Genomic DNA, 17,151 nt, shown 5'->3' on the forward strand with positions numbered 1-17,151 from the left:
TTGTGATGGGTGGGGAGGTGCGTTAGAAAACGCAAATACAGGACAGATAGCGCTTAAAAATCACCGCTTCCGAGCTCACGTCTGAGTAATCGCATTCAAATCAATGGAAGCAGTATACCGCAATAAAAAGCGGTGTGTGTGTGTGATTTTCATCTAGTGCAGGAAACGCGGTAATAGGGCTAATTCATGTATGGAAATTCGTTTTGCAGCTGTATGCAGCATGATTTAGGTATGGGTACGCGGTGAGAAAGGTAAGGGGGGGCCCTGAGCTGAACTTTTGCACCCGGGCCCTTGAGCCTTTAGGTACGCCCCTGACCCTAAGGGTGTTTCTCACCTCATCTTTCTGCGTTTTATATACAAAAATGACAGGAAAGGGTTGTGACCCGGCGGCCGTCGCAGGGAGAAGATGACCATCGCCACTGTATGCCACAGAAAGGGGTGAACGCGCGTGTGAACTGGCATTTCAAGCGCAACCCGATTACTGTAAACCTTGTTTATGCACAAATACGCTCCACTGCGACAATAGTCTTGGCGTGTACACTCGTCTGCCGAAGCCCTAGGGCCTCTTTCACACGGCGTGCTAAATTTAGCAGAAAAGCGGTCGCAGAAACCGCAATGATTTTTACGTGCATTTGCGCTCCCGATATTCCATTAGAGTCTAAGGGGGTAAGCAAATTCGCTCTCATATGCATAAAATTGCGCCGAGGGCTCCTTCACACGAATGTACTTTAGTCCCCTTATAGTTCTGATCCCAGGAATGCACAAAAATAAAGACTGAAAAACTGGTTGCTCATTAGTGCTTAAACCAGGTCAGTCATGAAGGAGTTAACTGCGGGCATTCACTGCTGGTCAGTGAGGTTACAGATGGAGGGTTGTTAGGTGAATTGCATGTAAATCTGCAATAGTTTGGGGGACTCCCAGCAGACAGAGGGGTTCTCCTCCAGCAAGCAGGCAGCACATGGTTAACTACCTAAGCCGGGTGCGGGTGAATGCAATGCTTGTATGAAAGAGGCCTAAAGCTGCGGAGGGGGTTTTCTCCCCCCTTCCCCCATGCACAGATATACGTTGTCCTCGTGTGCAGGGGGGGGGGGGGATGGAAGAGCCAGGAGCAGGAACTGAGCTCCCGCCCCCCCCTCTCTGCCTCCTCTCCGCCCCTCTGCACTATTTGCAATGGGGAGAGGTGGGGCAGGGGTGGGGCTAATTCTCGGAACTTAGCCCCGCCCTGCCTCTTCCCATTGCAAATAGTGCAGAGGGGCGGAGAGGGGGACGGGAGCTCAGTTCCTTCTCCTGGCTCTTCCATCCTCCCCCCCCCCCCCCCTGCACATTACATAGAGAACGCCCACAAGTGACCCCATTTTGAAAACTAGACCCCAGAACAAATTTATCTAGGGGTGTACTGCACATTTTGACCCCACAGCTTTTAAATGAATTCAAGCAAAGCAAAAGGAAAAAAATTGTGATTTTCGTTTTTTGGCAATTTTGTCATTTTAAAAACAGCATTTTTGTACAGCACACACATGAATTAAGATTTGCACCCCAAAATAGATACCCCTGTTTGTCCAGTGTTCAGAGACATACCCATTGTGGCCCTAATCTTATGTCTGGATGCACAAAGGGGCCCAAAATGTAAGGAGTAGTCGGTGGCTTTCAGAACTGAAATTTAGCATGAAGGGGATTTCGGCCCCATAGCACACTTGTAGAGCCCTTGAGCGGCCAAAACGACAGAGAACCCCTACAAATGACCCCATTTTGAAAACTAGACCCCTTAACGAATTCATCTAGTGGTGTACTGCGTATTTTTACCGCACAATTTTTGAATAAATCTAAGCAGTAGGAAAAATTTCAATTTTCATTATTTTGGCAGTTGTATCAATTTAATCGGACGTAAAAACACTATGGGCTGGTCGTTAAGGGGTTAAACCATCGGATGGTTGGCTCTGAGCCAGTCATATATGTATCTCATGGGCTAGAGATGTACCTTGAAGCTTCTAGGGCCCTAACAGGGCTTTCCCCACCATGTGCCATTTATAATACTAGTGTGGCAGGAGAGTGACTGCCACCTCTGTACACCTTATTTCTCTATCAAGGAGTACAGTCATTGCCTCTAGGGAGTACTTAGTCTGTCCTGGTATTGTGATGAAGGTAGGTACAACACATAGTGCCATGATAACCTTTGCTGAATTTTTAAGTAATTTATTTGAGAAGGGAATACTTGGCCAAGGAATGTTGGAAAACCCTATTCTAGATGCTCATGGTCTGCTTGTATCTTGTGCGCACTCTTCTCTGAACACACACCCTTAGGGCTAATTCACATGGACATATGTCTCCCAATGTGAAAAATACATGCGTAGTAAGCAGTGCTAAAAGCCCACTGATTTGTCTAGGGCTTCTCACACCAGTGTTTTTTATTCACGTCTGTGGAAAAAAAATTGCAACGTGTCCTATTTTGGTGCGGAATATGCACCTTATCTAGTTTTTGGGGATTTAACAGGCGTAGTAAATGTGCATATGAAAAATACGTGGGACACATACTCCCGTCTGAGTGAGCCCTTAATCTATGGGGGTTTGTCTTTGTTTCCGCAGGAGAAATCAGCTTGTCCAGGTCTGTCTGTTTCCTTCGGGGATGCTAGGATATTCTACATTAACACATCCTGTCCTCTAAAAAGGGTGTGGAGAATGGGAGTAACTACCCTGTTTCCCCAAAAATAAGAACTACCTACAAAATAAGCTCTACCATTATTTTTCAATGGGGCTTGAAATATAAGCCCTACCCTGAGATCTACCAAGCAAGTTTTTGTCTTTGGCCATAGTCTTAGAAGCTTCAATGTTCAATAGGCCTGTACGTTTACAGTATTCTGGGAGTACAGAGCTGTATTAGTGTTACTGACCAGTACATGAATGCCATGTATTACATAGAAGGCCAATGTCTACCTGAGCGAGAGCTATTGCTTGATGGCATCTCTCCCCTCTGGCTAAGTGGAGTAGGTATCCCATACGGACATGATAATCCTATGGGAAGATCCCTTATTATATTTATTTACTTATTTATTTATTCAGCTTTTCTTCTACTTACAATTCTCGGGGCAAAACTTTTACTCATGACCGTGTGTCAAGTCTGTACCAATGTAGAAGTAGAGGTAAGGAATACTATATGAAATATAATGTTCCCAAAACGTTTTAGCGGAGATCTGTAGTAGAATCATTCCTGTTTATTAAAGTAAACTATGCTATGGGGCTGAAAGGTAAGGAATTGGGGGTAACAGGGAGCTGCTCTTTATACTCACCAGGTTCCTCTTTTCCAGCACTGTGTCTCCGAGAAATCAGAACACGCGCAGCGTGACCCTTTTTAGAAGATAATGCGCATGTGCTCTCTCATTAAACTCTATACGAGAGCGCATGCTTACAGAGCCGTCTGCAGAGTCGTGCTGTCTGCTTCTCCGATTTCTCAGGGTTACAGCGCTGGAATGAGGGACCTGGAGAGTATAAACCCCCCCCCCCCCCCTCTACAAGTTCCTCCCTCAGCTTTGAGCCCCATAATGTGGGTGCTGATATGTTCCCTTTAACTGGACCTTATCTTTCCCTTTTAGTTTCTGCCTGTTTATGTTCCCTCCGAGGAGGAGGAGGAGGATTATTTTTTATATGCAAACAATGTTCGGGATTACATGGCACAGTATGTAACCAAATCTATATAGGATTGTATTTCATTTTTTGAATTGATCAAAAATATGTATACAATAAAGCGTGTCTCCAAATTTTAAACATTTTGTAGGATATTTACTTAAACCAGCATTTTATACACCAGTCTAAGGCTTCCCTCACACAGCTGAAAAAGCAGCCAAGGATGCTGGGAAAAAAAAAAGCATGTGCCGTCCGGGTCCCGGCCACCGATCTCTACTTCGCCGCGGCTGGCTGTATAACATATCCAGTCGTGTGAGACCGGCCTTCGGTAGATCGCTACCTTTTTATCACGTGACCAGGGACAGCTCAACGAGACCACCGATCACTGCTCCAGGCTCTTGGTGACCTTTGTTAGCCGGGAGCACAGAGATTTAAAATTTACCGGGCTCCCTAGCTGCTGCGCATGTGTCTGGCATTTTAAGGCAGGTTCATGCGCAGAAGCCGGAGAAGGTCCACGGAGGAGGATCACATCGAGGTTCAAATACGGAGGCCTCCGGTAAGAAGTTTCATCTCCTCTCACCGATCAAAGAGGGGAGATTAAACTTCAACTTTTTCTTAACTTTTACATGATCGCCGTTATCCAACCGAGGATAAGGATCCCGTCGGGGGATATCGCCGGAGGCCTTAGGGAAATATTTTCACCTTCCCTTACGGATTGGATTCGTGACAGGAGGTGAAGCTGTAACTCTTTTACTTTTACATGATCGCCGTTATCCATTGGCTAATGGCAATCACGTGACTGGGGACCACGTACTGCGGCCCACCATGAAATCTCCAGGCTCTCAGCTATGTTTGGTAGCCAGGAGCAGGGATATCTTAAATTACTCAGGCAATCTGCGGCTCTTGCATCGGCCAACGTTGACGACGGGCGCGTGCGCAGAAGCTGAGGTGAGGTCCAAGGGTAAATCCGGGGGCCTTAGGTATGTAATTGCATCTCCCCTCACGAATATGAGCGAAGATTACATTTTACCATTTTTTAACTTTCTGTTGACTTTTAAGGGTGACTGGTGGTCGCGCCAACAGCAGGGAGTTGTCATGTCAAGCACTGAGCTCCCATGAACGGCGGAGTCGTAGTCATGCAATGAGACTAGTGCTACGTGACCAAGATCGCTGTATAGCCCTGCGACCTCACACTCTCGGGCCGGCTTCACACCACCGGTTTCCTATTGTTCAATCCGCAGTCGTCGTCCACACGGAGGATCTGCAGAAAATCACATGCATTGAAAGATACATACTACTGCTACTTCCTTCACACTCGCGGTCATCTGCATTACAGAATCTGCAGGAACGCAGGGTCGCCGGCTGGGGTAACGGCCAGATTCCGCTGTGGTATCCCGCATTCGGAATGTGAAGCGGTCGTGTGCAGCTGGCCTTACTGAAGACAATGTAGTTGCGATACAACTCACAAGTAGCTGCGACCAATATATTGCAAAAATCCAACCTCGGTGAGGTTTTAGCACTCTATAGGTTGTGGGAACTTGCGCGACCCCATTGATATATTTGAGAATGCAAGTTCACAGGGCTGCACAGCGATCTTTGGTCACATGACCCATGTCATGGCGAAAGACTCCATAGAGCTCCAGCCTTAGGGCTCATGTCCACGATTGTGTTCTCACCGCAGAGAGGCAGCGTTTTACGCATACCACCATGGGCTCTTCGGCCAGATTCACACAGATGTATTTGCGTAGCATATTACGCATGAAAAATATACATGCTAAATACACGTCAGTAGAACCCGCTGATTGCAGCGAGTTCCTTCACATAAGTGTATTTTGCATGCGCATTTTGTCCAAAAAAAAAGCAGTCCCCTTTATTTTCTCGTGCATTTCTGCAGGGGAAGAACATGTATTATTCTAATTACACTAATTGCCCATTTCAATAAATGGCGGCATGGTTGCGTCTTCTTTTGCGCTTGCAAATGTGCTTGATTCATGCTAACAAAAGTACAGTAAGGGCCGCTTCACACAAACATATTTGTTTCAATGGGTGCCTTCAGAATTCTCTTTACAATATAGTTGCGTATAGGCTGCGGGTATATCCGCGACCACGGAGCACAATAGGCTCTATGCTGCGGATATCCGCGGTAAAATAGAACCTGCTGCGTTCTCTTTTCTGCTTCCATGGGTGGAAATTCTGCAGGAAATCCGGCAGCGGAATTTCCGCCCGTGTGCACGGGGCCTAAGGCTGCTCTAAGACGTGCGTTCAGAAAACACAGCTTAAAATCGTGGGTTTTTTACCTCAATTTTGAGCAGCACTTTTGAACGCATGGTAAAGCGGTTTTAATGCACCCCACAATTGTGATGGGTGGGGAGGTGCGTTAGAAAACGCAAATACAGGACAGATAGCGCTTAAAAATCACCGCTTCCGAGCTCACGTCTGAGTAATCGCATTCAAATCAATGGAAGCAGTATACCGCAATAAAAAGCGGTGTGTGTGTGTGATTTTCATCTAGTGCAGGAAACGCGGTAATAGGGCTAATTCATGTATGGAAATTCGTTTTGCAGCTGTATGCAGCATGATTTAGGTATGGGTACGCGGTGAGAAAGGTAAGGGGGGGCCCTGAGCTGAACTTTTGCACCCGGGCCCTTGAGCCTTTAGGTACGCCCCTGACCCTAAGGGTGTTTCTCACCTCATCTTTCTGCGTTTTATATACAAAAATGACAGGAAAGGGTTGTGACCCGGCGGCCGTCGCAGGGAGAAGATGACCATCGCCACTGTATGCCACGGAAAGGGGTGAACGCGCGTGTGAACTGGCATTTCAAGCGCAACCCGATTACTGTAAACCTTGTTTATGCACAAATACGCTCCACTGCGACAATAGTCTTGGCGTGTACACTCGTCTGCCGAAGCCCTAGGGCCTCTTTCACACGGCGTGCTAAATTTAGCAGAAAAGCGGTCGCAGAAACCGCAATGATTTTTACGTGCATTTGCGCTCCCGATATTCCATTAGAGTCTAAGGGGGTAAGCAAATTCGCTCTCATATGCATAAAATTGCGCCGAGGGCTCCTTCACACGAATGTACTTTAGTCCCCTTATAGTTCTGATCCCAGGAATGCACAAAAATAAAGACTGAAAAACTGGTTGCTCATTAGTGCTTAAACCAGGTCAGTCATGAAGGAGTTAACTGCGGGCATTCACTGCTGGTCAGTGAGGTTACAGATGGAGGGTTGTTAGGTGAATTGCATGTAAATCTGCAATAGTTTGGGGGACTCCCAGCAGACAGAGGGGTTCTCCTCCAGCAAGCAGGCAGCACATGGTTAACTACCTAAGCCGGGTGCGGGTGAATGCAACGCTTGTATGAAAGAGGCCTAAAGCTGCGGGGGTTTTTTTCTCCCCCCTTCCCCCATGCACAGATATACGTTGTCCTCGTGTGCAGGGGGGGGGGGATGGAAGAGCCAGGAGCAGGAACTGAGCTCCCGCCCCCCCTCTCTGCCTCCTCTCCGCCCCTCTGCACTATTTGCAATGGGGAGAGGTGGGACAGGGGCGGGGCTAATTCTCGGAACTTAGCCCCGCCCTGCCTCTTCCCATTGCAAATAGTGCAGAGGGGCGGAGAGGGGGACGGGAGCTCAGTTCCTTCTCCTGGCTCTTCCATCCTCCCCCCCCCCCTGCACATTACATAGAGAACGCCCACAAGTGACCCCATTTTGAAAACTAGACCCCAGAACAAATTTATCTAGGGGTGTACTGCACATTTTGACCCCACAGCTTTTAAATGAATTCAAGCAAAGCAAAAGGAAAAAAATTGTGATTTTCGTTTTTTGGCAATTTTGTCATTTTAAAAACAGCATTTTTGTACAGCACACACATGAATTAAGATTTGCACCCCAAAATAGATACCCCTGTTTGTCCAGTGTTCAGAGACATACCCATTGTGGCCCTAATCTTATGTCTGGATGCACAAAGGGGCCCAAAATGTAAGGAGTAGTCGGTGGCTTTCAGAACTGAAATTTAGCATGAAGGGGATTTCGGCCCCATAGCACACTTGTAGAGCCCTTGAGCGGCCAAAACGACAGAGAACCCCTACAAATGACCCCATTTTGAAAACTAGACCCCTTAACGAATTCATCTAGTGGTGTACTGCGTATTTTTACCGCACAATTTTTGAATAAATCTAAGCAGTAGGAAAAATTTCAATTTTCATTATTTTGGCAGTTGTATCAATTTAATCGGACGTAAAAACACTATGGGCTGGTCGTTAAGGGGTTAAACCATCGGATGGTTGGCTCTGAGCCAGTCATATATGTATCTCATGGGCTAGAGATGTACCTTGAAGCTTCTAGGGCCCTAACAGGGTTTTCCCCACCATGTGCCATTTATAATACTAGTGTGGCAGGAGAGTGACTGCCACCTCTGTACACCTTATTTCTCTATCAAGGAGTACAGTCATTGCCTCTAGGGAGTACTTAGTCTGTCCTGGTATTGTGATGAAGGTAGGTACAACACATAGTGCCATGATAACCTTTGCTGAATTTTTAAGTAATTTATTTGAGAAGGGAATACTTGGCCAAGGAATGTTGGAAAACCCTATTCTAGATGCTCATGGTCTGCTTGTATCTTGTGCGCACTCTTCTCTGAACACACACCCTTAGGGCTAATTCACATGGACATATGTCTCCCAATGTGAAAAATACATGCGTAGTAAGCAGTGCTAAAAGCCCACTGATTTGTCTAGGGCTTCTCACACCAGCGTTTTTTATTCACGTCTGTGGAAAAAAAATTGCAACGTGTCCTATTTTGGTGCGGAATATGCACCTTATCTAGTTTTTGGGGATTTAACAGGCGTAGTAAATGTGCATATGAAAAATACGTGGGACACATACTCCCGTCTGAGTGAGCCCTTAATCTATGGGGGTTTGTCTTTGTTTCCGCAGGAGAAATCAGCTTGTCCAGGCCTGTCTGTTTCCTTCGGGGATGCTAGGATATTCTAGGATATATATATATTTATGCATATGCATATAGTCGCTTATAAATTATATTGGAAAATTTTAATTTTTGATTATACAAGGTATTACTTTTATTTGCTGAGATTGAAATACCCTTCTAAGCCTTCAGTCACAGATGTAAAAGAATTTGGCGGAAATAACAGTGACAACGAACATAGTGGCGGACATAATAGGTAACGCCACCACCACAGCGGGGAAAATATCTATATTATACTATCACATACAGGACACGATCAATACATGCAACCCGATACCAACAAAAGCAAAATGGTGGATCATGTGAGCGGGAACCGCATACAGCGGCTCCCGGTGACAGCTCCCTGCTCTCGGCTACTCATTCTAGTCGAGAGCAGGGAATTTTTAAATTTCCCGGGCCTCCCGGCTCTCTGTGCGTGCGCGTGACGTAATGCGTCTGGCGCGCACGCGCAGACGCCGGCGGCAGTGCCGGGGAGAAGACAGAAGGATCCGGACGCTGCGGAGGACCGGAGGTGAGTACTCTCAGCTCCCCTTACGGATCCGATCCGTAAGGGGAGCTGAAACTTTAATTGCTTTTAACTTTCCATTGAGTTTAACGCGATCGCGTGATCGGGGGTGGGGTCCCGCGGCCCGGGATGACAGCTCCATGCTGTCCAATCACAGCAATCTATTGCTGGAGGAGAGTTCTCAAACCTCGCTTACAGCAATAGATCATTTGTCAGTGCAGGGGAAGGCCGGGCCGCTGCCCATTCATTTCAATGGGTGACACAGGGCTGAAAACGTCCCAAAATAGAACATGCAACGCTGTTAAAGCGCAGCGTTGAAGACACAGCATTTTTAGCCTTGTGTGAGCAGCCCCATTGAAATGTATGGGTGCGTTGTACAGCGTTTAGCGCAGCACTAAAAACTGTACAAAAACACCTGTGTGAGGGAGGTCCAAGGGTCCTTTTACACAAAACGAGTGTCAGGCAAACAATGCCCGACATTCATCCCTGTGGTGCTCGCTCTGCACAGGAGCGAGCATTGCTGGATCGCTGACAGCGCAGCCAGCAGGGAGGCGGGGCAGCTGGAGGAGAGTTCTGCTCACCTCCATTCACTGTAAGCAGCAGACGTTCAGTACTGGACGGCTGCTGCTTACACCGAGAAATGTGTTTGGATTTTAAGCTGCTTAAAAGTGAACAACTGGACGATTCTGATCCAGTCGTTCAGTTTCTGCATGTTTTTACATGGGACAATTATCGTTCAAAACCCCGCGGGAGAACACAAGCTACTTACTAGTATTAAGAGGCACAAGCTACTTACTATTGACATCGTGTGACATTAGGCCGGTCTGTTGGTCGAACTCAGATCTTAGGAACGAAAATGTCCAAGTCACCTAAAAATATGTATGGAATTAGTCTAACGAGTTCTGGATGTGTTCCTTTCCTGCGCAATTACGCAGCGTATCACGCACCTCCTGGCATATCACATGTATATTTGTGCATCCCCATTGACTTCTATGGGGACTTTTGGTGTGCAAAAGTGCCGCAAAATAGAGTATGCTGCATATTTTTTTTTGCATGAAATGTAAAGATGCGCACTTGTGAACGAACCCGTTCATTAGGGCTCTATTCGCTGCATAAATGCGCACACAAACACACCGATGTGAAGCCAGGCTTAAGAGTTCCTTCACATGGACATTTACACGCGTGTGTTAGCATGCGCAAACTTTCTGAGCACAATATGCAGAGAATAAAACCCATTGATTTCAACGGATTGGTTTTCGTTTCCTTTTTTTGCCCAAATGCGAAAAAACCGCTGCATGCTCTACTTTTGTGTGCATTTAAAGTCTGTTAAAAAGAAAGCATAGGTTAGTTTTTAAAAAGCACATTGCACTTACCTGCATCAGCGTTCTGCAGCTTCTTCTATTCTTCTTTTAAAGATGGCGCCGCTGGTCTTCTCCCACGGTGGACCGCGGGTCTTCTCCCATGGTGCACCGTGGATTTTCTTCTCCTTCCTTGCGTTCCATTGCCGATTCCAGCCTCCTGATTGGCTGGAATCGGCACACGTGACGGGGCGGAGCTACGATGACGACGCGGTGAGCAGCTCTCCGGCACGAGCGGCCCCATTCACCAGGCAGAAGACCGCACAGCGCAAGCGCGTCTAAAAAAGCAAGAAGCCAGCGAAATTAGACGGAGCCATGGAGACGGGGACGCCAGCAACGGAGCAGGTAAGTGAATAACTTCTGTATGGCTCATATTTAACCCCTTAGTGACCAAGCCTGTTTGCGCCTTAATGACCAGGCCAAATTTGGCAAATCTGACATGTGTCACTTTAACATGGAAAAACACCAGAAAGGTTTTGCATATCCAAGCGATTCTGACATTGTTTTTTCGCCACATGTTGTGCTTCATTTAGGCGGAAAAAATAGACCGATAGAAATTGTGTTTATTTATTAAAAGCGCCAAAATTGGGAAAATTTTGAAAAAAATCGTCATTTTTTCACATTTCCAACTGCAATATCTTAAATATGTGCAAACATAATATAGAAATTTTTGCTAAGATTTATATTTCCACCCGTTTACTTTATTTTGGGCGCACATTGGAAAAACTTTCGTTTCTTTAAAACTATTTAGGAGACGTACAAATTTAACATTACTTTTTAGCATTTTGAGGAACACTTTGTTTTTCTATACCAAGCCGAGATTGGAAAGGCTCATGAGTGTCAGAATAATAGATACCCCCCCAAATGACCTCATTTTAAAAACTACACCCCTTAATGTATTCACTGAGGGGTGTCATGAGTATTTTGACCCCACAGTTTTTTTTCAGGAATTAATTCAATTTAGAGGAGAAAAAGTAAAATTTCATATTTTTGCAAATCTGTTATTTTAAAGACATATTTTTTTCCTATAGTTTACATGAAAATCAGGATTTACACCCCAAAATGGATACCCCTATTTCTCCCGTGTTCAGAAATATACCCATTGTGGCCCTATTGTTATATCTGAGTCCACAACGGGGCCCAAAATGAAAGGAGTAGTCAGTGTCTTTCAAAACAGAAATTTTGCTTGAAGTCCTTTTAGGCCCCATAGCACACATGTAGAGTTCTTGAGCGCCCAAAACAATAGAAACCCCCCACAAATGACCCCATTTTGAAAACTAGACCCCTTAAGGAATTTATCTAGGGGTGTACTGCATATTTTGACCCCACAGTTTTTGAATGAATTCAAACCAAGCAAAAGGAAAAAATTGTGATTTTCGTTTTTTCGGCAATTCTGTCATTTTAAAAACAGCTTTTTTTGTACAGCACACATATGAAGGAAGACTTGCACCCAAAAATGGATACCCCTGTTTGTCCCGTGTTCAGAGACATACCCATTGTGGCCCTAATCTTATGTCTGGATACACAACGGGGCCCAAAATAAAAGGAGTAATCGGTGGCTTTCAGAACATAGATTTTGCTTGAAGTCCTTTTAGGCCCCATTGCCCACTTGTAGAGTTCTTGAGCGCCCAAAACCATATAGAACCCCCACAAATGACCCCATTTTAAAAACTAGACCCCTTAACGAATTTATCTAGGGATGTACTGCATATTTTGACAGTGGCGGCGCGGTTACGTGCAGGGAGTGTGGTGGCGGCGCGGTTACGTGCAGGGAGTGTGGTGGCGGCACGGTAACATGAGGGAATTGTGGTGGCGGTGCGGTTATGTGCGGGGAGTGTGGTGACGGTGCGGAGAGTGTGGAGGCGCAATGGTTACATGAGGAAGGTGTGGTGATGGTACGGTTACATGCTGGGAGTGTGGTGGCGGTACGGTTACATAAGGGCGGTGTGGTGATGGTGGGGTTACATGCGGGGAGTGTGGTGACGGTGTGGTTACATGCTGGGGAGTGTAGTGACGGTGTGTTTACATGCGGGGAGTGTGGAGGCGGCGCGGTTACATGCGGGGAGTGTGGAGGCGGTACAGCTGCACAAGGGGAGTGTGGTGGGGATGCTGATTTTCGCACCTGTGATGGAACCCCTAACAATAATTTGTGCCGTGCCATTTCCATAAATGTCATAGAAGGCAATGAAAATGAAGTGAACAGTTTAGCATACAGTAATGCCCCTTTCGCACGGGCCAAAAATCTCACTTACCCAAAGGAACCAGCTTATTCACACTCATGAGGCTCTATTAGACTACATAAATAGGTACGCAGCATGTTCTACTTTAGGGCTCATGCGATGTACTGCCGTGTGACACGTGGTGAATCAGTATATCAGTGAGTATATGGCCGCTCTCTGTGATTTTTTTTTTTTGTTGTCTGACTTTTATTGATCCATTCACATTAGCGTGTAAACACTGTGTGTAGATCCGAGCGAGGAAAAGATGGCAGCTTGCTCTATTTCTCCACATACCACGCAGTGTGAGCCCTATACTTTTGTATGGGCAGCGTATATACAGCACTGTCCATACGCAATACATATGCAACCCCCACGATGAAACAGAGCAGGGAATTAGAAGAAAAAAGACAGTCACACATCGCATGATCATGTACGTGAGATACGTAGTCATGCGCAGTACACTCGCTGCCATACGCAGTCTCTGCCGACAGAGTCGGCATCACATAGACCGTTAGTACACTACGGGACACCCGCATTGTTTTATGCATATAGTCGCTTATAAATTATATTGGAAAATTTTAATTTTTGATTATACAAGGTATTACTTTTATTTGCTGAGATTGAAATACCCTTCTAAGCCTTCAGTCACAGATGTAAAAGAATTTGGCGGAAATAACAGTGACAACGAACATAGTGGCGGACATAATAGGTAACGCCACCACCACAGCGGGGAAAATATCTATATTATACTATCACATACAGGACACGATCAATGCATGCAACCCGATACCAACAAAAGCAAAATGGTGGATCATGTGAGCGGGAACCGCATACAGCGGCTCCCGGTGACAGCTCCCTGCTCTCGGCTACTCATTCTAGTCGAGAGCAGGGAATTTTTAAATTTCCCGGGCCTCCCGGCTCTCTGTGCATGCGCGTGACGTAATGCGTCTGGCGCGCACGCGCAGACACCGGCGGCAGTGCCGGGGAGAAGACAGAAGGATCCGGACGCTGCTGAGGACCGGAGGTGAGTACTCTCAGCTCCCCTTACGGATCCGATCCGTAAGGGGAGCTGAAACTTTAATTGTTTTTAACTTTCCATTGAGTTTAACGCGATCGCGTGATCGGGGGTGGGGTCCCGCGGCCCGGGATGACAGCTCCATGCTGTCCAATCACAGCAATCTATTGCTGGAGGAGAGTTCTCAAACCTCGCTTACAGCAATAGATCATTTGTCAGTGCAGGGGAAGCCCGGGCCGCTGCCCATTCATTTCAATGGGTGACACAGGGCTGAAAACGTCCCAAAATAGAACATGCAACGCTGTTAAAGCGCAGCGTTGAAGACACAGTGTTTTCAGCCTTGTGTGAGCAGCCCCATTGAAATGTATGGGTGCGTTGTACAGCGTTTAGCGCAGCACTAAAAACTGTACAAAAACACCTGTGTGAGGGAGGTCCAAGGGTCCTTTTACACAAAACGAGTGTCAGGCAAACAATGCCCGACATTCATCCCTGTGGTGCTCGCTCTGCACAGGAGCGAGCATTGCTGGATCGCTGACAGCGCAGCCAGCAGGGAGGCGGGGCAGCTGGAGGAGAGTTCTGCTCACCTCCATTCACTGTAAGCAGCAGACGTTCAGTACTGGACGGCTGCTGCTTACACCGAGAAATGTGTTTGGATTTTAAGCTGCTTAAAAGTGAACAACTGGACGATTCTGATCCAGTCGTTCAGTTTCTGCATGTTTTTACATGGGACAATTATCGTTCAAAACCCCGCGGGAGAACACAAGCTACTTACTATTGACATCGTGTGACATTAGGCCCGTCTGTTGGTCGAACTCAGATCTTAGGAACGAAAATGTCCAAGTCACCTAAAAATATGTATGGAATTAGTCTAACGAGTTCTGGATGTGTTCCTTTCCTGCGCAATTACGCAGCGTATCACGCACCTCCTGGCATATCACATGTATATTTGTGCATCCCCATTGACTTCTATGGGGACTTTTGGTGTGCAAAAGTGCCGCAAAATAGAGTATGCTGCATATTTTTTTTTGCATGAAATGTAAAGATGCGCACTTGTGAACGAACCCGTTCATTAGGGCTCTATTCGCTGCATAAATGCGCACACAAACACACCGATGTGAAGCCAGGCTTAAGAGTTCCTTCACATGGACATTTACACGCGTGTGTTAGCATGCGCAAACTTTCTGAGCACAATATGCAGAGAATAAAACCCATTGATTTCAACGGATTGGTTTTCGTTTCCTTTTTTTGCCCAAATGCGAAAAAACCGCTGCATGCTCTACTTTTGTGTGCATTTAAAGTCTGTTAAAAAGAAAGCATAGGTTAGTTTTTAAAAAGCACATTGCACTTACCTGCATCAGCGTTCTGCAGCTTCTTCTATTCTTCTTTTAAAGATGGCGCCGCTGGTCTTCTCCCACGGTGGACCGCGGGTCTTCTCCCATGGTGCACCGTGGATTTTCTTCTCCTTCCTTGCGTTCCATTGCCGATTCCAGCCTCCTGATTGGCTGGAATCGGCACACGTGACGGGGCGGAGCTACGATGACGACGCGGTGAGCAGCTCTCCGGCACGAGCGGCCCCATTCACCAGGCAGAAGACCGCACAGCGCAAGCGCGTCTAAAAAAGCAAGAAGCCAGCGAAATTAGACGGAGCCATGGAGACGGGGACGCCAGCAACGGAGCAGGTAAGTGAATAACTTCTGTATGGCTCATATTTAACCCCTTAGTGACCAAGCCTGTTTGCGCCTTAATGACCAGGCCAAATTTGGCAAATCTGACATGTGTCACTTTAACATGGAAAAACACCAGAAAGGTTTTGCATATCCAAGCGATTCTGACATTGTTTTTTCGCCACATGTTGTGCTTCATTTAGGCGGAAAAAATAGACCGATAGAAATTGTGTTTATTTATTAAAAGCGCCACAATTGGGAAAATTTTGAAAAAAATCGTCATTTTTTCACATTTCCAACTGCAATATCTTAAATATGTGCAAACATAATATAGAAATTTTTGCTAAGATTTATATTTCCACCCGTTTACTTTATTTTGGGCGCACATTGGAAAAACTTTCGTTTTTTTTTAACTATTTAGGAGACGTACAAATTTAACATTACTTTTTAGCATTTTGAGGAACACTTTGTTTTTCTATACCAAGCCGAGATTGGAAAGGCTCATGAGTGTCAGAATAATAGATACCCCCCCAAATGACCTCATTTTAAAAACTACACCCCTTAATGTATTCACTGAGGGGTGTCATGAGTATTTTGACCCCACAGTTTTTTTTCAGGAATTAATTCAATTTAGAGGAGAAAAAGTAAAATTTCATATTTTTGCAAATCTGTTATTTTAAAGACATATTTTTTTCCTATAGTTTACATGAAAATCAGGATTTACACCCCAAAATGGATACCCCTATTTCTCCCGTGTTCAGAAATATACCCATTGTGGCCCTATTGTTATATCTGAGTCCACAACGGGGCCCAAAATGAAAGGAGTAGTCAGTGTCTTTCAAAACAGAAATTTTGCTTGAAGTCCTTTTAGGCCCCATAGCACACATGTAGAGTTCTTGAGCGCCCAAAACAATAGAAACCCCCCACAAATGACCCCATTTTGAAAACTAGACCCCTTAAGGAATTTATCTAGGGGTGTACTGCATATTTTGACCCCACAGTTTTTGAATGAATTCAACCCAAGCAAAAGGAAAAAATTGTGATTTTCGTTTTTTCGGCAATTCTGTCATTTTAAAAACAGCTTTTTTTGTACAGCACACATATGAAGGAAGACTTGCACCCAAAAATGGATACCCGTTTGTCCCGTGTTCAGAGACATACCCATTGTGGCCCTAATCTTATGTCTGGATACACAACGGGGCCCAAAATAAAAGGAGTAATCGGTGGCTTTCAGAACATAGATTTTGCTTGAAGTCCTTTTAGGCCCCATTGCCCACTTGTAGAGTTCTTGAGCGCCCAAAACCATATAGAACCCCCACAAATGACCCCATTTTAAAAACTAGACCCCTTAACGAATTTATCTAGGGATGTACTGCATATTTTGACCCCACAGTTTTTGAATAAATTCAAGCAAAGCAAAAGGAAAAAAATAGGATTTTCATTTTTTGGGCTATTGTGTCAATTTAAAAACAGTTTTTTTTGTACAGCACACATATAAATGAAGGCTTTCACCCCAAAATCGATACCCCTGTTTGTCCCGTGTTCAGAAACATACCCATTGTGGCCCTAATAGACTTACAGGACCCATGGCTAGGCCTACAATGAAAGGAATACCCGTTGGATTTCAGGGTACCACTGAATAAATTTCAGGCCCCATTGCCCACTTATAGAGCCATTGAGCGGCCAAAACTATAAAGAACCCCCTCAAATGACTAGTGGGTTTTCATGAGGGAAATGTGGCGACCTGGGGTTACATGCAGGGAGTGTGGTGACGGTACGGTTACATGCAGGG

General features: G+C 45.7%; 1 long non-coding RNA gene across 1 annotated transcript in view; it reads right to left on the reverse strand.

Moving 5' to 3' along the window:
- Positions 1-17,151, reverse strand: part of LOC136602828 (uncharacterized) — a 125,426-nt gene that overhangs the window by 98,473 nt on the left and 9,802 nt on the right. The window lies entirely within an intron of this gene.

The sequence above is a fragment of the Eleutherodactylus coqui genome, unplaced genomic scaffold (genome assembly GCF_035609145.1).
Source record: "Eleutherodactylus coqui strain aEleCoq1 unplaced genomic scaffold, aEleCoq1.hap1 HAP1_SCAFFOLD_57, whole genome shotgun sequence".
In the NCBI taxonomy this organism is placed as follows: domain Eukaryota; kingdom Metazoa; phylum Chordata; class Amphibia; order Anura; family Eleutherodactylidae; genus Eleutherodactylus; species Eleutherodactylus coqui.